The sequence below is a fragment of the Lactuca virosa genome, chromosome 2 (genome assembly GCF_052849685.1).
Source record: "Lactuca virosa cultivar CGN04683 chromosome 2, Lactuca_virosa_CGN04683_v6, whole genome shotgun sequence".
In the NCBI taxonomy this organism is placed as follows: Eukaryota; Viridiplantae; Streptophyta; class Magnoliopsida; order Asterales; family Asteraceae; genus Lactuca; species Lactuca virosa.
The window spans coordinates 306,001,679-306,023,861 of NC_136427.1; the positions used below are offsets into that span (position 1 = coordinate 306,001,679).

The window sequence follows — 22,183 nt, forward strand, 5'->3', positions numbered from 1 at the left end:
AAGTCATAATCAAGTTGAACACCAACATTGAGAACTAGAACTGGAAGCACTTTTACAATTTGTTTACAAATCTATTTTATTTTGTGCATGCTTTTAAAGTAGGTTGTTATTTAGTTATTTACTTTTGCAAACAAACCCCCCCCCCTTTGTGACCAAAGTACCTTGTGCAAAGAGGTATAGACTTTTGTCCCCTGTCTCTGTGGTTCGACCCTGCTTGCCTTGTACTACTTTTTAGTGCATTAAAGCAATGTATTTGGAGTCTATTGTACCCCTATTATTTGTTAGGTTTGACACGCCTAACAAATTGGCGCCGTTGCCGGGGAAACGGTGTTACTAATTGTTTATACCAAGATTTTTGTGAGCAAGTACATCTCTATAAAAAAACGTAAAAAAAACAACAAAAAAAAACAAAAAGTGTGGCTCGAAGATGAACACTCCTTACATTAAAGACCAACTTTCTGAGCTAGCCCAGATTGTTATGATGATTGGAAATGACAAAAGTATGCAGCCCACACCTATTCCTTGTGATTTTTGCACTCAAAATGGACATCATACCAACATGTGTCCATATTTACAAAGGGAATGGGAGGAAGTGCAGGAAAGGGGAAGCTACGACTGGCCAAATCAATGGAGTTATGATCAGCCTCAACATGATCAATGGTGGGAAAACAACCAAGCTTGGGGAAACAACCAATGCCAAAACCCATACCAAGCTTGGGGAAATGACCAATACCAACCAATTCCACAATTCCAACCACCATATTCTGCACCTCCCCAACAAGCTGAAACTTCGAGCATGTCCTTGGAAGACATGGTAAAAAGCATTGCCACTACAACCCAAATTTTCCAGGAAACAACCAAAGCTAGCCTCAAAAGCTTAGAGGAACAAATTGTACAACTTGCTCAATCTGTGATTATATTGGAAACTCAAGGCAAATTACCATCGCAGACTGAAGAGGACCCAAGGCATATCGTTTCTGCCATCACCTTGAACGATGGGAGAAATTTTGATGACCCAAGATTGCAATTTGAAGATGGGGAAGAAGAGGAACAAGTAGAAGTGGAGAACGTTGTCAAGGAAGAAGTAGAAATTGAGAAGGATGACATGGAAGTTGTAGAGGATGTGTTGGAGGTTGACAAATGAGAAAATCCTTTCACTGGTAGACTAAACACTAGAGCCGAAAACGATAAATATGTCTGACCCTTCAAAGGATAAATATCCCGAGAAGGAAGAGACTCAATCGGTCATCAACTCAACCACCCTATCCAAGAAAGAAGAGTTGAATACCTTACTGGACAAGTACATGAAAGGGGTCAGTTGGATGATTGCTATCATCAAGGGTCTAAGTCCATTATGGTTCCCAAACAAAAAGAAAGTCAGGTACAAGAAAAGTATCCAATTTGAGGAAGTAGTAAGAAGTTCATTGAGTTGGAAAGCCCCAACATTCGAAGAATAACATATTCCAAGGGCCAAGTCGAGCCGAAGACTTGAAACAAGGGCGGCTAACCGAGAAGCAATTCGGGGAGTATTTTCTTTCCATTCTTCTTTTATTTACTTTATTTTGTTGTGTTGCAATGTTTTTGAGTCTTTTTAGAGTTTCATGCAAAAAAAAAAAAAAAAACCCTATCTAAAAGATTGAGAGGGAGTCATGTAAAAAAAATGTTTTTGTCAGGTTAAAATTAAAAAATAAAAAAAACGTAATTTTGTGGTTTACAGAAAAGAAAATCATGGGCATGTGAAATTGGCATGGGCAAGACTCAAAACGCATGGCCTAATTTTAGACCATGCAAGACTACCGAGGTTTTAAAAGAAAAAAAAATTAGGCATGGTCTTGAGGAAAAAGGCATGGGATAAAATCACCCCATGCCTTTTGATCGCATCTTTTGAAAAAGAAAAATGATGAGCACGGCCTAATGCCAAAACTCACGACCCATGCTAAAAAAAAGCATGGGCTATCATAAAAAAGCACGGCCTGGCTTGGACCATGTGTTTTGTGTCATTCTTTCTCAGCACTCTCTCCTCCTAAACACTTATAAACTTTTGACTTTAATCAATCAATCCAACATTAAAGCTCAAATGTTTTTTTTTAAGTTCCTAACTCCATGTTCTTCTTCATCTATGTAGAACTCCCTCCATGAAAGTGTACAAAATCGAATCTTGCATAAAACCCTAGTTTTTTTTCTTTGTAAATTTTGACTTGATTCTTGTATTAGGTTTCAAAATTCTTTGGTAGGGTTTCAAGAGAAAGCTTGGAGAGGTATTTTGTAAAGAAGAAGGGAAGCTTTTACCTCTGTTTGTGTATTACACCATTGAAGAGCTCAACTTTTCTTGAGGTTGAAGATGAAGTGAAAAAGTCAAGCACACATCACAAATTCAAGCATTTGAATGGTACATTCCTTCCATATCTCAAGTTTGATGCATGAATTCTAAGATTGTTTGACTAGAATTGTAGAGAATTCGTTCATATGCTCTATATAGTTATACATTCGTGGTCATTAGGTTGCCTTACCCTCTCCGAGCATCAAGGACGATGCTTAATCTTAAGCTTGGGGAGGGGTCATTGTACATTAGGTTCTAGTTGCTAAATGCATTTCATCATTCAAAAAAAATCCAAAAAGATTTTACTTTTCTTATTTTCAATTTTCGTGCATTCATTTCAAAGCATTCAAAAAAAATTCATTTTTTTCTTTTTCTCAATTTCTTTGCATTTTGCATTGTTAATAACAAAAAAACAAAAAAAAACAAATAATACGAGATGAGGAGAATCTTAACATTCAATAGCTCCATGAAGTGGGAAAACGAAAAATCAAAATGAAAAAAATACCGAAGCAACCGGATACTTACCGGAAGTGTAGAATCAGCTGTTATAACTAGGGGACCCAAACACCGTAATTTGAGACCCCAGCCTTAGATAATAATAAAAAAAAATTACATACTGAAACGTTTTGTGGGCGGTAATAACAGCTTTAGGATGATTTGCTTCTGAATGTTTAAAAAGAATCTTTATCGACAACTCTGGACCCACAGAACACGGACCTATTTGTTGACATGTGTTACCCTCATGGTAACAGAGAGCTTAAGTATCAGATCCACACAGTCAATAGAGAAGAACGGGTACAACTGTCATATTCAGTACCCAAATCAGAATTTCAAGTACCCAAACAAAGAAATTTTCAGAAATTCAAAAGTTGATTGAAGAACTCAAGCTCAAAACGAAGATACAAATCCAAGTTCAATCAAAATCAAAAGCCATCTCAAAGTCAAACCTGGCGAATGAAGAACTGTGTGATATGATACTTGTGGCTCTTGAAAAAGTGAAAGCATAAGAGTTAGGCCCCTTCGGGTGGGCTCACTGTTTCAGCGAAAGCTGATTCGCCGTGACGGGTTCTCAAGGATGCGTCGATTCTGATTCTTGGCCATCTAGTCTTAAGGACACGAGATCCCGGACTGTGTTATTTTCGCTCACAAAGCTAATTAAGGTATAAAGTTTAAATAAAACTATGGCTGGATTATTGTGTTACACCATTTCGTGGTCTTCCTCACTTTGGGAGTCTGTGATACATGAAAGGTAGCAGGATGGTTGCGTTAGTATTAGTGATTGGAGCCCTATCGATGTAAAGTCTGATCGTATATATATATATATATATATATATATATATATATATATATATATATATATATAAATTATTAATTATTCGTGTTTTTGAATTTTTCATCGGTTCATTTTTCTTAAGCATATTTTTTTGTACATATGTTATTTTCATTAGTTTTTTTCTTTTATTACATACATTCACTCTTAATTCCATTTAGTCCTTTTCGTTCTGTAACGACGTAAATTTTCAAAACAAATTTTTCATTTTAAATCATATAATCTTCATAACACATTTCATAAAATCTCATTTGTTTAATTTACAAAATGTACTCCATGTTTAATTAATTAATAATCCAGGATCCTCGAAACATAATTCCTTCTCTGGTGTGTACAATCAAGTCGGTGCCGTCCCGCGATCCTGAGAAAACCTGAAACACATAACACATAACACGGTAAGTACGAAGCTTAGTGAGTTCCCCAAAATACCACACACAACATATTAGCCACTCGAGGCTATAACACTGAAAGACCCTCTCGTCAATGTGTCTCAGTGGGACCCTCCAGTCCCACAACTCTGATGGACCCTCCGGTCCTAACTCTGTGGACCCTCCGGTCCTAACTCTGTGGACCCTCCGGCCCTAACTCTGTGGACCCTCCGGCCCTAACTTTGAATAACACATAACATAGCATATATATCACACAGACAAAATGCATAACTCAAGTAAGCACATAAGATACTCTATCACACAACTCTGGTTACCACTCTAGGTAAAGTATAGTGAGAAGACTCACGTGACAAACAGGTAGTAAATAACCTCGCACCCGAATCTCGAACTAGCCTCCGCCTAACACAAGGGATGAATATCACTAATTAATACTCTTTTCACAATTCAAACAACCGAAGACTATTATTTCTCTTTCTAACTCTTTGAAGTGGATAAAAGACCATTTTACCCCTCCATGGTCCTTATTACTCATGTTGACCAGAACTCTAGAGTCAATAGAAGTCAACACTCGAGTCAACAGTCCAAGTTTGACCCGACTCGTCTATTGCACTTATGCAACTCGTCGAGTCCACTCACATCCTCAGAAGTCTCGTAAAGGTCCAACTCAGCTCGTCGAGTTGACCCCCAACTCGTCGAGCTTTCGCATTATCAAGCTCATCGGGACAAACCCTTACCGACTCGTCGAGTCAGGCCAAGGACTCGGCGAGTCCCTTCGATTAGATTCCTCCTTCAAAATATTTAAGGCAGATCCATCACCCCAAACACTAGATCTACCATCCTAAGGGTCGATTGTCACGAAAAGCTGCAAGCTTTACGTTTAAACATGGCATATAAGGCTCATAATGCCAATATAACTCTAACAAGGCTGATTAACCACAATAACTCTTTTGTGGTTAAATAAAGCTATAATCTTTGGACTCCCTGGACCTCACAAGGTCCAGATCTGAAGTTTAGGCCTCAAGAGAGACCTTATGCATACAAAGTCCCAACAATGGTGGAAGAAACCCTAATCTTCCATATTTACAAGATCTAAGCAAAATAGCAAGAAAGGTGCAAGCTTTTACCTCTTACTCAAGCCCTTGCACGAAGTTACACCAGATCCACTGATTCTCTTGCTCCCTTGATGGGTGATCTCTTCTTCTCCTCAAGAGATGCACTAGTCTACTCCAAGTTTTAGCTTCTAAGACTCTCATGGCTCTCTATACACGTTTAGGGTTTGCTCTCAAGGAAGGATAGCCGCAAATGAGGCTATAAGTTCCTTTAAATAGGTCCCAACCCGGGAAATTAGGGTTTCTCTGCCCATCACCAACTCGGCGAGTCATCTCTCTGACTCGTCGAGTCCAATCATTAATCCCATGTGGACACTCGACTCTACTCGACGATTTGGACTCACAACTCGTCGAGCCATTCCATAAATCTCAAGATTAATCGCACAATAATATACATGTAAGTCTGGATGTTACACGTTCCTTCCATTCTTTTCATCTTAGTTTTTTTAGTCGCCTATCGTCTTCTCTAGGGTGATTCTCAATTTTGTTCTTTCTTGAGGACAAGAAAGGTCTAAGCTTGGGGAGGTTTGATAGGTGCATTTTATGCACCTATTTTGCATGTTTATTTCCATCCTTTCATAGCATTCTACTTCATAATTCTTGCATTTAGTTGATTATTAGGGCAATTGCATATTCCATCAAGAGTGTCTAGTACTTCACTTTTTTTGATTTATTTTGCAGGCATTCTAGAGCATGGAGCATGGAACTTGGAGCTTGGAGCTTTGGATCTTGAAGAGAAGAGGGACCGGTCATGCCATGGAAGGAAAGCATGAAGATATAACCCGAGTCACTATTGCGTTGTCATCATAGCAAAGGACTACGTTTGAAACGCGGTTCTTGTCACACTGACACGGGTCATGTCAAAAACACATAGTTAATACAAATGGCCATGCCAAAAACACACGGGCAAAAATCATGGCCATGCTAAAAACGCATGGCCTTATGGCAAGCACGTGAACTTTAATAAAAGAAGGGAAGATGTCATTTTTAGAGGGGAGGACGGTTTCTGGAGCAGTTTGGGCGATCTTGGGCGATTCTAGGAGACTTCTTGGAGCTTTTCATAAGACCTAATCATTGCAAACACTTTTGATTTCATTTTAGTAAGCATTAAACATTTCAATTTCATCTTTATTCTTGTTTGATTTGTTCTTAGCCATGTGTGGCTAAGAAACCCTAGTTTCTAGTTCTTGTTCAAAACATGTTGATTGCTTGACTTGAAACATGTGATTTGATGTTTGATTTGTGATTCTATTCTAGTGATTATGTTCTTGTTTAAACTAGATTCCTTAAATTTGATTTGTGTTTGATTGGCCACTTTCATGAATTTAATTTTTGTGTAGTTAATTAACTTTTAGGGCACCTAATCGTTCTATAAAGTTAATGATTGGTAACAAATAATAGGTTTTCTTATTGTAGAGCATTTATCACATGTTTTCACACTTCCGAGCGTATGAGAAGAAATGAACATTGTTGGGAAGCTTGTACAAAACTTAATGTAGTTTTTCAATACAATCTAAGAGCGTGTTTAGGTTGAATTAGTAAAGCTAGGTCTAGTCAAAGAGCTTGTTTTAGTTAGATAATTTGGAAAGCGATAGGTATTAGAGCATGTTAATATCTTTCAGTACCAACTTAGAATAACAATCATGAATTACGTCAAATCATAATCAAGTTGAACAGCAACATTGAGAACTAGAACTGGAATCACTTTTACAATTTGTTTACAAATCTATTTTATTTTGTGCATGCTTTTAAAGTAGGTTGTTATTTAGTTATTTCATTTTGCAAACAAAACCCCCCGTTTGTGACCAAAGTACCTTGTGCAAAGAGGTATAGACTTTTGTCCCGTGTCTCTGTGGTTCGACCCTGCTTGCCTTGTACTACTTTTTAGTGCATTAAAGCAATGTATTTGGAGTCTATTGTACCCCTATTATTTGTTGGGTTTGAGACACCTAACAAATTCTCCATACTAAAACATTTTAGTACCTTGTCCAAGAAGTATTCTGACTAAGTCCAATTAGTCTCTTACTCCTGTTTCTCACTATCCTTATTCCCAAAATATAGGCAGCCTCTCCGAGGTCCTTCATAGCAAAACATTTCCCAAGCCAGGACTTAACCTCCTGCAGGGTCGGGATGTCGTTTCCTATGAGCAGTATGTCATCGACATACAATACGATGAAGCTAACTATACTCCCACTGGCTTTGACATATACACATGATTCATCCTCGCTTCACAGAAAGCAAAACTCTTTGACTTTCTCGTCAAAACAAAGATTCCATCTACGAGACGCTTGTTTCAACCCATAAATGGATTTCTCAAGCTTACACACTCTATTGGGATGCTTTGCATCGACAAAACCCTCTGGCTGACTCATGTAAACATCCTCAGCCAACTTCCCATTAAGGAAAGCGGTTTTAACTTCCATCTACCATATTTTATAGTCATGAAATGCAGCAACGGCTAGCATCACCCTAATAGACTTTATCTTCGCAACTGGTGAGAATGTCTCATCATAGTCAACTCCGGGAGTTTGAGTAAATCCCTTCACAACCAATCGTGCCTTATAAGTGTGTACTTTCCCATCCATGTCGGTCTTCTTCTTGAAGATCCACTTGCACCCGACCGTCTTACGACCTGGCACATTGTCAACCAAATTCCAAACTTGGTTGTCATACATGGACTGAATCTTGTTGTCCATAGCCTCTTTCCATTTTGCAGACTTCGGGCCTGCCATGGCTTCCTTGTAACTATTAGGTTCATCCAAATTTATTAGTGTATTGTCACTAATAAACGTATCACCCTCACTTTTTATATGAAAACCATATAACACAGGTGGAACACTGACTCTACTGGAACGTCTAAGAGGTAAGGACTCGTCAATCGGTTCAACAGGAGTTTCCTCCTCAAGTTGAGCGTCAGTGTTTGAGGTTCCTTCATTGTTCGATTCTTGAAGCTCTTCAGGACCGATTTGCCTCCCACTGTCTCCTTGGCTTATGAGTTCTCGCTCTCGGAAAACCCCTCTCCTCGCAATGAAGACAACATTGTCACTCGGTCTATAGAAGAGATAACCAAAGGACTTCTGCGGGTAGCCGATGAAAATACACCGGTCACTATGAGGTTCGAGCTTGTCGTGAGTCTCTCATCTTACAAAAGCCTCGCAACCCCAAACTTTGATATGTGCCAACGAGGGAGCTTTCCATGTCCACATCTCGTGAGGTGTTTTGGCAACCTTCTTCGTAGAGACTAAGTTAAGGATATGGGCGGTAGTCTCTAAGGCATACCCCCAGAATGAGATAGGTAGCAAAGCACGACTCATCATGGAACGAGCATGCCGAGCAAGGTTCGATTACGCCTCTCAGCCACAATATTCAACTGTGGTGTCCTAGGCGGCGTCAATTGCGAAACTATTTCGCATTCCTTGAGGTATCGTGGAATTCAAGACCAAGGTACTCTTCACCTTGATCGGATCGAAGCATCTTGATTTTCCTGCCCAACTGATTCTCCAGTTCTTGCTTAAACTCTTTGAACTTTTCAAAGGTTTCTGACTTGTGCTTGATTAAGTAGATATACCCATATCTGCTATAATCATCGGTGTAAGTCACATAGAAGCGGCCCGCATCCCTTGTGGTGGATCTAAAGGGCCCACACATATCGGTGTGTACGAGATCCAATAAACCCTCACCCCTTTCACAAGTACCAGTGAAGGGTGATTTGGTCATCTTTCCAAGTAAATAAGATTCACACACGTCATCGTCCCTAAGGTCGAATGACTCCAACACTCTATCCTTTTGGATTTGGGCTATGCGTTTCTTGTTGACATGTCCAAGACGACAATGCCACAAGCATGATTTATCCAAACTATTGGAAGAATCGATACACAACACATCATTTCCTAAATTGTCTACAACCATCACAGTTTCTGTTGGGAACAAATCTGAGATGACGAATACGGAATATCAAGAACAATCATAATCAATCACCACAATATGCAAGTAATCTGAAAAGGTTTTTCATATATTGATTATCACATGAACGTACAGAGAAAAACTCTAATCTGGTAAAAAGCTTACACCAAAAGCTAACCTAATGATTATTTATAGGGAACAATAAATATATACCATAATTATAAAATCTATGCCTTAATATAAAATCAGTGCCTTAGAAGAGCTCGATTAAGAACTTCTACTGTAAAGACATCGTAGGGAATCATAAAATGAATAACCCTAAAAAGGCTTCCCTAAATAACCAAATATGCCAAATCAGTTTCAATATCTCAAATACTCATCAATCTCCCCCTAGATGTTGAAACTGATGAAGATCACGATTTCCGATCTTCTTGGCATTTCTCCCCTAAATTGTGATACTCGTCAGCACATGGGGTCTTCAAAGCGAGAGAAATAAAAATAACCTTCCAAATACGAACCCCCCCCCCTCGAATAATCATCACTCCCCCTTGAATCTTCAACAAATACCATGGAGAGAATCCGGAAAGTTAAGAAGAATCACCAACAATCTTCAAAACCCGTCAGATTTGATGAAATAAATCCCTTTTAGAATATACCCAATTCTCAAAAATTAAAACCGGAAAAATAACAAAAATTAATTTTGTATTTTTCGATTTTTAAATTTAGACAAAAGAATAGGAAAAGGAACAATTTATTTAGAAGGGTTTGAAAAGAATAAGACCAAAGAAAAGGATAAGAAATGAAAATATCTTGGAAAGAAGGGGTAAAAATGGTAAAAATCCAAAAAATTTGAAAAGAATTTTGGATATGGGATTAAATCTGTGAAGTTCTGAAAGTTAGGGGACATAAATTGAAAATATAACCCATCTTCTTCGCTGAAACAAATAACGTCTTCCAATGGGGGCTGAAACTGTAAAGATTGCAAATATTCGGGGATTGAGGTTGAAAATTGAAGCGTCTTCTTCAATTGAATCAGTTGCGAACACGCTGTTGACTCAAAAAGTCAAAATTAAATGGCGAAACAGATTAAAATTCTGATTTGATCAATTCCGATTGCGTTTGCTTCGTCGATAGCAATTTCATTTAATTCCGATTCCCATTGATGATTGTTGAAGGTCTGATTTCAGATTTTAACAACCGATTAAGTTGTTCGTCAATTCCTAAACCTGTTAACATCCGGTTTACGTATTCTTCATTCACGTGACATCCGATTCTATGAATACGAACAGTGACAATGGATTGCTAATTTCCTGTAAACCCAATGTGAAGTGTACAATTCGTTTTCTGAATTTCTGTTCAAAACTTCCGATTTCAAAATAGGTGTTACGAGTTGTGAAGACCAACAACAGATGCGAGACCAAAAGCTAACCTAATGATTATTTATAGGGAACAATAAATATATACCATAAATATAAAATCTATGCCTTAATATAAAACCAATGCCTTAGAAGAACTCGATTAAGAACTTCTACTGTAAAGACATCGTAGGGAATCATAAAATGATTAACCCTAAAAAGGCTTCCCTAAATAACCAAATATGCCAAATCAGTTTCAATATCTCAAATACTCAACAGTTTCATATATTCCATTACATGGCAATGCTTCAAAATAGAAAACACCATTAAGAATAGCATTAATAGACCCCTTTTCATTATCAAATGAATATCTAAATCCTTGTCTATACAAACCATGAAAAGAAATGATGCTTCTTGCCATTTCTGGAGAATAGCAACAAATATTCAAATCTAGTCCTAATCAATTACTAAGCACTAAAGAGTAAACTCCAATCTTGGTGACAGGCGACGCTCTTCTGTTTCCCATGATCAAGTTTATCTTCCCATGCTCCACATCCCTATTTCTTCTTAGGCCCTACAAATCAGAACAAATGTGAAAACCACATCCTGTATCAAGTACCCAAGAAATAGCATGTGATGAATCATTAGATTGAATAGTGTACATACCTGCGAAGGACAGCTTAATCTTCCCATCCTTGATATCTTGCAAGTACTTCGGGCAGCTTCGTTTCTAATTCCCTATATTGTGGCAGTGATATCACTCTTCATCCTTTGGGCTTGAGGTGGGTGCAGCGGGACCAGCCTTGGTTCCACTAGAAGAGGTGCCATCACGAGACTTTTCCTTATGGTGGCTCTTTGAAGGAGCCTTCCTCTTCTTACCCTTCCCTTTCCCAACAGCCAAAACTGGGGCAGCGGTAGGAGTTGATGCAACAGTTTTATCCTTGAGTTTGCTCTCAGCAGTCCTCAACAACCCTTGAAGCTTGCTCAACGTGACCTCCTGTTTGTTCATGTGGTAGGTCATGCGGAACTGGTTGTAGCAAGGAGGTAAGGAGTGAAGAATTATGTCAATCGCCAGCTCTTCATTGAAGTCCACATTTAACTTCTGCAGGCGGTCAACATATCTTTACATCTTCTGGAGATGAGCAGTGACAGACTCTCCGTCCCTCATCTTGGTAGTGATCATTGAAGTGATGATCTCGTACCTCTCCTTCCTCGCGCTTTGATGGTACCTATCCATCAAATCTTGATGCATTTCATATGGGTAGAAGTCCTCGTAGTACTTTTGGAGTTCTGCGGTCATGGTAGCGAGCATGATGCAATAGACTTTCGTAGCATCACGCTCGTGGGTTGCATAAGCAGCAATCTCCTCGGGAGTAGCAGTTTCGAGGTTTATCTCCTTCAGCTCCTTGTCGAGGACATATTTCTTGACCTCGTAGCGGGTAACCATCCTTATGTTGCGGATCCAATCATTAAAATTGTTTCCGTCGAAGATTACCCTCCCACACAAATTCATGAGTGAGAATGAGCCTGAAGAGTTCGAGCCTTCAGCGTTGTTTGATTTCGACATCTGAAAAGGAAAAGAGATAAAGTTTGATTAGATAGGAATCCCCAATTAAACACCCAAATGAGAAATTAGGGCTACGATCCAACAACATTATTTACAACTTAAAAGAGGGATGCTGTAATTTAAATTGCAAATAATTTGAAGGTAAGTGAATGACGATTCACTAATTTCCACCATGAAAAACGAAAACAATTAAGTTTTAAATGTATTGAAATTCCTAGATCTTTTGAGATTCATTGAACTTTTCAATGGCATGTTTAAATCTCAATATGGCCCTCACGTTTGTGACTGGGATACCAAGGATCACAAACAGGGTGTGAATAACCATGCGAATGTACTTGGTGCCCTCGATGTTACAGTCACCTAATCAATGTGCCGGTTAGCCACACACGCTCCATTGATCTATGACAAACAACGAGTCACCCTTTGCCACCTTTGCTTAGAGCCAAATTAGTGTGCCGGTTAACCACACACGCTCCACTAACGTCTTAGCAAGGGTAAAAAGTGTAATTCCATGGAATAGCATCAAATTCACATCTTTCCTAAAAGTAACTAAGATTGGAAATTTTGTAAAAACATTTAGTTACTTTATTAATGATTATACTTTTAATGAGGAATTAGGTTGCCCTATCCTACCCTGTTCGGCTAACGACCCTCCACCAATCAAGGAAGCGGTGGGTGAGAGTGGACACCCATTAAACGGCCATTTTATAGGCCATAACCTTATACCCCCCTTATAAATCGGCTTCGTGAATGAGGCCTACTAACGGTAAGACTAGCATTTAACTTATACGTATATAATAGTTATTCTTATAATATTATAATAGTATAGGGTTGAATTTTAAACTTGTAAAATTCTAAGGTTTGGAATTTAATTATTTCAAAAATTAACTTTTAATCAAAATTTAAATTCCAAAACTTGAGGGCAAGTTTTGAAACATTTCAAAACCATCTAGATCAAAATTAAAATAAACAATTAAACAATTAATTTGGTGGTTATCTAATTTTGACCTAATCCAATTGCATGCATGATAATTGATCAAATAATTCAAATAATTAACATTTATCAAATAAGGTAATAATTATTTAATTAAATGACCAAAATCTTTTATTTTGACAAAGATAATCATATAGAATCAATAAAATTCGGATTTTATCAATTAGAAACACTTATGGTAATTATCCCAAGTCAAAATAAGCAAAATCCCGAAATTCCCTCTGTTTGACTGCCCGACTCGCCAAGTCCCCATATGGACTCGTCGAGTTCATCTGACTCGGCGAGTCCCCTTTGGGACTCGACGAGTCTGTTAGGCAGAAGGCCAAAAAAATCGAATTCAAACAATGAACAATCATACAATGCATCAAATACAATAGAAACCATGCAAGGCTCTGATACCACTGATGGGTTTAGAGCAAAATAACAATCATATGTGCTCATGCAAAACCCTAAAGCTTGGATCTAGGTTTCTCAATTATACATGCAATTCATCCAAGACTTGAATAGCCTAATCTAGCATACTACAAAACTTGAGATCTATATAAATAACCATGTAAGAATATTACCTCTTGATTGTGGTATGAAACTTGAATCTTCAAAGCTTACGAGAACCAAGCACCTCAAATGCGATGCCTCTAATGGCTTACAAACACCAAGGCAAGATGATGATGTTTAGGAGAGAGGATGAGAGGCTAGAATTCGGATCCTAGCTTCCAAGGGATCAAGTGGCCGAATTCTGATGCCTTAGGGGTCCTTTTATACTTGAGCTGCTAGGGTTTCAGCCAAAACCCTAATTGGATAGCTTAGGCCTTAAGCAGTCCACAAAACCTTTCAGAATAAGGCCCCCTTGGGCGAATTCAAGATGGACTCCACCTTAATTTCGTCCAAGCCTTAATCCATAAGGATTCTCAGCCCAAAATCAATTATCTTATAATTGCAGTTCCAGTCCCCTTTATTTAATCAATCTCCTTTAGTCACAATAATTAATTCTTAATTATTTATCTAACTAATATTAATTAAATAAATATGATTTCTCTTTTAATATATTATTCTTATAATATATTAATAAACCACAATATCCTCTTTTTTTTATAAATCATCCTGTCCAGTTGCTTTGGTGAAGGCAACCCAAAAGGACCATGCTCAACCGGGTCAAGTACATACCAAATATAGTTATGGATGTCACACCCCCAAACCAAGGATGGCGGAAACGTCCGGGGGTGGAGGACTTCATGTATAGTATCACAACAACGAGTATAATAGTGCTCAAAGTAAATACAACCATCATGGATATAATCGAAAATGTTACACCATAGTATGTGTTTACATGTTTCAAATCGGTTACATTATGATGACAAAATGTTTGACGATTTAACGTCCCATCCTCAAAAGCGGTTGATTTCCTGTTTCACTGAATTCCTGAGAATACAAGTAGTTTGAAAAAGTGTCAACAATTAAGTTGGTGAGTTCATAAAACTTTTATTTGAGAACGAAGTCGTTTTCCTTGTAAAAAGCGATAGAGTATGATTTCAGAAAAAATATTTTCTTTATTAAACGCGAAATGAAATCTCCTATGTTATGCAATAATGTACCCTAGAAAGACCTATAGACTCCTTCTATAATCACCCAGTGTATATAAGTTATATAAAATTTAAGTTAAATAAACTGTCGAATATAATGGGTCTGCCCTAGGTCCACAACCAAACAAGGAACAGGAAGTAAGGCGGGCCCACCAATTCTAGGTCGATTGCGACTAAATTCATATATAACTCTAACATGCACACTTAGCAAATTATAGCTGAAGTCTAACAACTCTAGATGAAACGTAGTTTTAATATCATGAAATCCATTTAGTATTAAATCTGGTACTTTGTCATGTATACTCCAAGAAAATATCTTATTTTCCTTATAAAAGTTATGTAGCCTTAAATCCCAAGACCGAGAATATAAGTGTGTGTTTTGTACTTATGATGTTTATAATCGTAATGCGTTTCCAAAGAAAATCCAATATTTTCCTTATAAAAAGTTATGTAGCCTTAAATCGCAAGACCGAGAATGTGAGTGTGTGTTTTGTACTTATGATGTTTATAATCGTAATGCGTTTCCAAAGAAAATCCAATATTTTCCTTATAAAAAGTTATGTAGCCTTAAATCCCAAGACCGAGAATATGAGTGTGTGTTTTATACTATTAATGTTCAAGTAGTTTTAAATAGATAAAACCCCTTTTCAAAGTAGAATTTTCCCTGTAAACTTGAAAGATTGTTAACTCCCTATGTGAGTTGTTATAACCATACTATAACTCGAGGACCTCGTACTCGACGTTCTTCAGGCGTCGGAATGATATGACACTTGTCACCTCAGACCTGCCGGTCTAGCTGTTGTAAGCAGCTTAGGTGCGGGTTTGTCAGACCCAATATAGATCTATACACAACTATCACGCTCTCCCTACAAGAGATTCTAATTATAACTACAGGACTTTTCTGTGGTACTTAAGAGTACCCCGAAGGAGAATGTCTCACAATTTACGTTAACTAGTTTACATATAGTTTTAGTATAAAACCTCTTCCGTGGTGGAAGTTAAATCACCATTTATGAAAATAAATTAGTGATATGAAATCCATAAACTATCACTATTATAGTTTATCATGTAGTATATGAAAAACCCATTTGTTTTGAGAGTAAAACCTTTTCCATGTAGTATGCTTTTATCGGAAATTTCATAAACCATACTTATTATAGTTTATTATATGTGTTCGAAATGAATGGAAAAACCTTAACATGAATGACTAATTTCTGTTTATGATGGTAAACTAACAAGAATGCATCCAAACATTTAGAAACTTATTGTTATGCACTTTGCTCAGCATACTACAAAGTGTTGTTAATATGGTAAGCTATGTAACTAGTTTTTACTCTTTCTGCACTGTTTTGAAATCATCATAAAAAAATCATACGAAGTCGAAAACTAACTCCGTAAACTGTGAGAGTTTAGAAATTATGTCTAGTTTATTCATAATTTTTATTATGATTTTTAGAATTCTCTAACGTATGTGAAAGTGTTCATAATCTCATACTGGTCCGAATTCGTTTCTGAAATGATAGGCAGTTTTGTAAAAATCACCATAAATCGTAGAAAAATCATATGGAGATGTGCAAGTAGTCATTTTAAAGGAATAAACCTGAACTACATTCATATTAAACAGTTTTGAAAAATATTAAGTTTAAGTTGGGTAAAACAGTTTGTGAACAGGTCACAACTTTTCTGTGGTAAGCTGTCAAGTTAAGTTTCAAATATGTTTTGGTGTTTTAACTTGTATTCCCCCCCTGAAAACTGAAGAAAACTAGAAAATGTAGGGGTATGAACTCACCTTGAGTGATTTCTTAAATAGTGGAAGGTTGAAGTCAAGGAGTATCAAGTCAAGAACACTTGATGAACATGTGAAGACTTGGATGATCCTAAGAACGATTTTTTTTGGTGTTAAGATATGAGTCGATGATCCAAGAGTGTTATGAAATTATTGAATAACACTTGAGTTTAGATGGAATACTTACCAAAAAGTGCAGTAGCAACTCAAGAACACTTGCACAAAAAGGTGGGAAGTAGAGAGAAAATGAGGCTCTCTTGAAGTGGTATGAGAAGTGTGTAAGTGAATGACTTGATCAAAGTGAACAAAGAAATCCTCCATGGATTTCTTTATATAGAAGTTGCTGGAGCAAGTTGTGAGTTTGAAGTGATGTGTGCCTTGGTTTGTGTGATGTGGATAAGGTGGCAAATGAGAGGATGACACGTGGAGGGCAAGTGGGCACACTTGACCCACTTGATAATCTAAGCTATTTTAATTAATAAATCCTTGAAAAATAATTAAAATAAGAGTTCTAGGGGTTAAAAATGATAAAAATATGAATTTGGTGAAAATATCCCGTTAAAATAATCAAAAACGGGCTTAAAACGCTAAAAGTATTGAAAACCGGGTAAAAGTTGTGAATATCCGAAGTTCAGGGTCGGAGGTTCGGTCCTAGCCATTAGAACCGAAAGTAGATGGGAACCGAGATGAGGGTTCGGTCTTGAGCAGCTTCGCATGCGAACCTGGGGAGGAAGCGAAACGGGGCGAAGGTAGTATCTCGGACCGAAGGGTGAGTTCGGTCCCTTAGCAGGTTCGGTTCAAATAGGGTTCGGTTCTTCATGGCTTCGGTTCTAATAGGGACTTCGGTCCTATAAGGCTATTTTTCAAGGAATCTTCCCGTTTCGAGCGGTTTTTCACCGAGTTAAGTGTCGGGATGACCCGAATGATTATAAAAAGTTGAGAGAGATTTTTTGAGAGAGATTTGGGAGAGATTTCACATACTTGGAGAGATTTCACATACTGGGAGAGATTTGGGAGAGATTTCACATACTTGGAGAGATTTGGGAGAGATTTCACATACTTGGAGAGATTTCACATACTTGGAGAGATTTGGGAGAGATTTCACATAGTTGGACAGATTTGGGAGAGATTTCACATACTTGGAGAGATTTGGGAGAGATTTCATATACTTGGAGAGATTTAGGAGAGGTGTAACCTTAGTCATTATTATCGTGTAATCTCGTAATGCAAGGTTCGTGAACCCCGTTATGCTTCGTTTATGATTGTTTTAAGTCCCCGCAAGGGTCCTTAGTCGTGTTTTGATGCGTTTAACTCCCTTTTTAGGGTTTTTACATTGTTAACACATAGATTCTTCAAGACACTTGAATTCTTGACATACAAATGCACATTTTTATACATAGAATAAGTTTTAACATACAAGTACTAGTTAAGTTTGACCGATTTGACATTGTTGACTTGACTTTTAATTTGACGGTTGTCACAATGGACTTAGACACTAATCCAACAGTACGTTGGGTGTATTAAGGTATACACGGGGTGTACGTTGCCAGAGACAAAAACCCTAATCTTAGGGAATGAGCCCTATTTAAGCTCACTTATAACATTTGGACCTCACTAATCCACTGCTTGTTATCGCCCATTTAACCCTATTTTGTTTGTGAGTGTGATCCTTGAGCTTAAAAGTGTCTTTGGTGGCCATTTAAGTGAGTTTGCAAGAAGAAGAGCTTGGTGTGCAAGTCTTGGATGTGGTTGAGCATCTAGATCCTGCATCTACATCATCTTGGAGAGATTTTGGAGGTTAAAAGTTCAGACCTTTCTAATCCTTTTGGTAGTTTGAGTTAAGGTTTGGTAGTGAGTTCTTTTTTGGTCCATGGATCCTCTTTTGTGAGTTTTAGCAACTCCATAGGTTAGAAATGTTAGATCTGAGTCCCTTTAGCATGTTGGAAGCATAAAAATGTTATCTTGATGGTTGTTATGGCACCCTGCATGGGTTTGCATTCTTAAAGTGAGGCTTAATGGACATAATGGGATGTTGGGCTCCCATGAAGCATGCAAAGGCATAAAGTTGCCAACTTTATGCCCTAGGACCTTTAAAATGACAAAGATTTGGAATTTAAGGAAGTTGCTGCATGGATTAAGCTCTTAATGGTTGGTTATGCTTAGCATCCTTCTACGTTGGGCGTACTGGGATATACGATGTGCGTACTGCCTTAAGACCAAGTACGCTAAGCTACTGATGGTGTACGTTGTGCATACGTCCTCTGGGATAATGAGGCGAGTTTTGGACTTTTGGGACTCTTGGGTCTTATCTAGTGTTGGGCCAATGCCCGTTTAGGATAGGTAGGCTCAGTTTTCCTCAGTGGGCCTTGTGTCATGGAATGGGCCTTAGGTGGCATTGTTGGGCCTTTTGGGACTTATGGCCCGTTATTGATTTTGGACCAAGGGTAGTTGGGCCCATTAAAGGAGAAAGGCCTTTGGGTCTTATTTGAAGATTGGACTTAGGGATTTTGGGCCCATGAGTGGGTTTGTGTCATAATTATAATTAGGGTAAATTGTATATTTACAGTGTGAGATTTCCGGACTGGTAGTCGAGCAGTTATTATTTATCAGCAGTCTGAGGTGAGTCTTCTCGGTATATCAATGGGTCGAAGGCACCAATGCCGACCCATTACCTGACATGAGGATTGACAGTTGTTTATGTATATAATTGTCTAAAGACCCCGGGGGTAGCCCGTGGCACTTGTATGAAGACCATGGGGGTATCCCATTTCACTTGGATGTCAGACCATGGGGGTAGCCCTTGGCATTCTAGGTAAAGACCATGGGGGTAGCCCATGACACTTGGATATCAGACAATGGAGGTAGCCCCATGACATTCCAAGTAAAGACCATGGCCCATGGCAACTGTATATATGTCGCATGGTATTCCTTGATTGTATGTTATGTGATATTTTGGGAACTCACTTAGCTTTTGCCTACAGTTTATTTGGGTGTTTTCAGGTACTTCCGGTACTAAGGGGAAGGGCCCGGCTTGATGGAGCAACATTCACTCTCCAGCATTTTCTGCAATTATTGATATTGATACTATGATATTTTGACATGATATGATGTATTTGATTTTTGGGAACAAATTATGATTGTAATTCATATGTTAAAAAATGAAAAATTTTATCTGGTTTTTGGGTTATTACTGTGGTGCATGTGGATGGTAATGGTTGTAGTTCAGGGGAACCTATAGATTTAGATTGATTATAGGTTTGATGTTGAAATCTTTTGTTTTCTTATGTATGCATGTGATGTAGTAAGTGTTAGGTAAGCATGTGATGGTCAAAATTTTTGATATTAAATGGGATATTGTACTAGACTAATGGATAAAACTATCCACCTTTTCATTCTCTTTTGATATTGAATGGGAACAAAGGGTGTTTGTTTGTTAACAATATTATCCTTTAATATATTGTGTCTTAGAATTTGTTAACTGCTTCTTGGTTGTTGAAAATATTTGCTTCTTGGTTGTTGAGAGTCCTACACTTTATAGATGTACTTTGACTTAAATTTGGTTGCTGATATGTGCATATTTAACTATATACTTAAAGCATGTTTCTAATACTTTTAGATAAAATTATGATTATTTTGGAACAAAATATGCTTATTATTTTTGAAACATGTTTTATAGCAGCGAAGACTTGCTCGGGACAAAAAGGAAGCATACGCCGAGCTGGAAGCTAGAAAACAAAAAAAAGAAGAAAAGAAGACTGAAGACCACGTTGTGGAGATCTTAAACATGACGTGATGATGGGAAGGTTTGCGACCAATTAGATGACTTGAAGGATATGGGTAAACACAAGGACCATGTCGTGGTGGTGGTCAACCACGACGTGGTGATCTGATTTTGACAATTATAAATTCTCGAGCATTAGGTCGAACCCAGAGGAATGCAATTAGTTTTCTGAGGATAATTGCGACCAAACCCTTAGAAACACTGAAGAAGATCAAAAATCAAGTGAAGCTCAAGGATTGAAGAAGATTTAGAATATTTCCACATTGATCTAGTTTGTTTGCTTATCATGATCATGTCTAGTTTAATTTACATGGATCTATTGTGTTTTTCTGCTACAATGAGAGGCGAAATACCTTTTACTTTGTTTAGTGAAGATGAACTTGATCCATATGTGTTGATTTTGATATTTGATTTTACTCGTGTTTTATGATTTAAATCCTAGCATGTTTTTGATCTAGTTTATATTGCTTATAAATCAGATTTTGTGTGATAATTGATCATATTAATTGCATCAATTTGTCTCCTAATTGTTTATGATCATTAAATAGTTAGACAGAAGTATTTTTTAATTCTTGAAGTAAATTTGTTTTCTTCGCATGCTTACTTGTTAGTCGGTAGTTAAGTTCTCCTCATCTTGAAAAATTAGTAAAAGCCCCCCAATCAAGGTTTGTTTCTTATTTTAAATGGAAGAAGTTAATTTAGTTAATTGAATTCCGTTCCCTGTGATCGACACGCAACTTACCCAAGCTATACTATAATATGACTAGGTACACTGCCTATAGGCGGATAGTTAGTAATAGTTTGTTTGGTTATAGATTTAAGAATTGTAGGTACTATTGTGTACATCAAGTTTTTGGCATCGTTGCCGGCGAACGACTTATGTGATTTATTGTTTAATTGCTTTTAGTTATTCGATCCTTTTTGTGGGTAAATTCGCAAAAAAATATTTTCTAGTTTAGTTTTTCTTTCTGAACAACAACCACGTCGTGCTCATATCCACCACGTCATGGTCTCGTCTCAGTGAATTTCTAGTTTTGTGATTTTTATTATTTTTACGCTTTTTTTGTTTTGTTTTGTTTTGTTTTTATTGCAGTGATTTATGACGTGAGGAACTAAAACTCCAATACTTCCACCACTTCAAGATCCATAATCCGCTTTTCATAAAAAGAAGAACAAGAAAGCCAACGAGTCAACAAGCACTTTTTCAATTGGAAAAGGGGTTTAAAAATTTCAAGAGGACGCTTGATAAGAAGGGAATTGGATACGTGCCAGAAACATCTACCGAAGAAAGTTCAGACGAAGAGATAAAAAGCAAGGTTCAAGAGATGATAGATATTATGAGAATGACGATGGGAGATTACAAAAAGAGGATACGTGAAGAACACGGACCAGGGATAGTTCCACCCAAGATACTAGCTGAAAGAAGTTTTGAGCTCAAAGGGCATATTCAATAAATGCTTAAGGATATACCTTTCGCTGGGAAAGAGTATAAAGATGAATTCAAGCATGTTGATGAAGTAAAGAACATTGCAAACTATTTCAAAGTTCCTAATGTGCCATGAGAATCTGTGTTACTTAGGATGCTTCCAGTGACATTTACTGTTGAAGCTAAAGTTTGGTTGAAGTCACTCGCACCCGGATCCATTACCACGTGGGCAAATCTTCATGATGCTTTTATTGAGCAATTTATTCCACCTTCAAAGATCTCAAAGCTCAAGAAGAAGATTGATAATTTTAAATAAGAGGTTGGAGAATCATTGTATGAAGCATGGGAGAGATACAAGGGCTTGCTTAGAAGTTTCCCTCAACATGATCTTAATGTTCAACAAAAAGTGTCAGTTTTCTATGATGGAGTGAATGTAACGACTAGACAACTTCTTAACATGCAAGGACCAATGATAAAGAAGGAGCCAGCAACCATCAAAGAATTGATTGAAGAGTTTGCAAAGCACTCACATGGTATCATAACCCACGAGATGATGTCAGTAGAGGTAAAGGAGATGGAGGGAACGAGAACATGGTTGCGGTTTTGGCAAAGTTAGAAATATGGATCGAAGAATGACAAAAGT

At 37.6% G+C, this 22,183-nt stretch overlaps 1 non-coding gene across 1 annotated transcript; it reads right to left on the minus strand.

Moving 5' to 3' along the window:
• Positions 1-21,823: 21,823 nt before the first annotated feature.
• Positions 21,824-21,930, minus strand: LOC145161931 (small nucleolar RNA R71). Its single transcript, XR_013738787.1, has one exon. It is a non-coding gene; the product is annotated as a small nucleolar RNA R71 (small nucleolar RNA).
• Between the last annotated feature and the right edge of the window lie 253 nt (positions 21,931-22,183).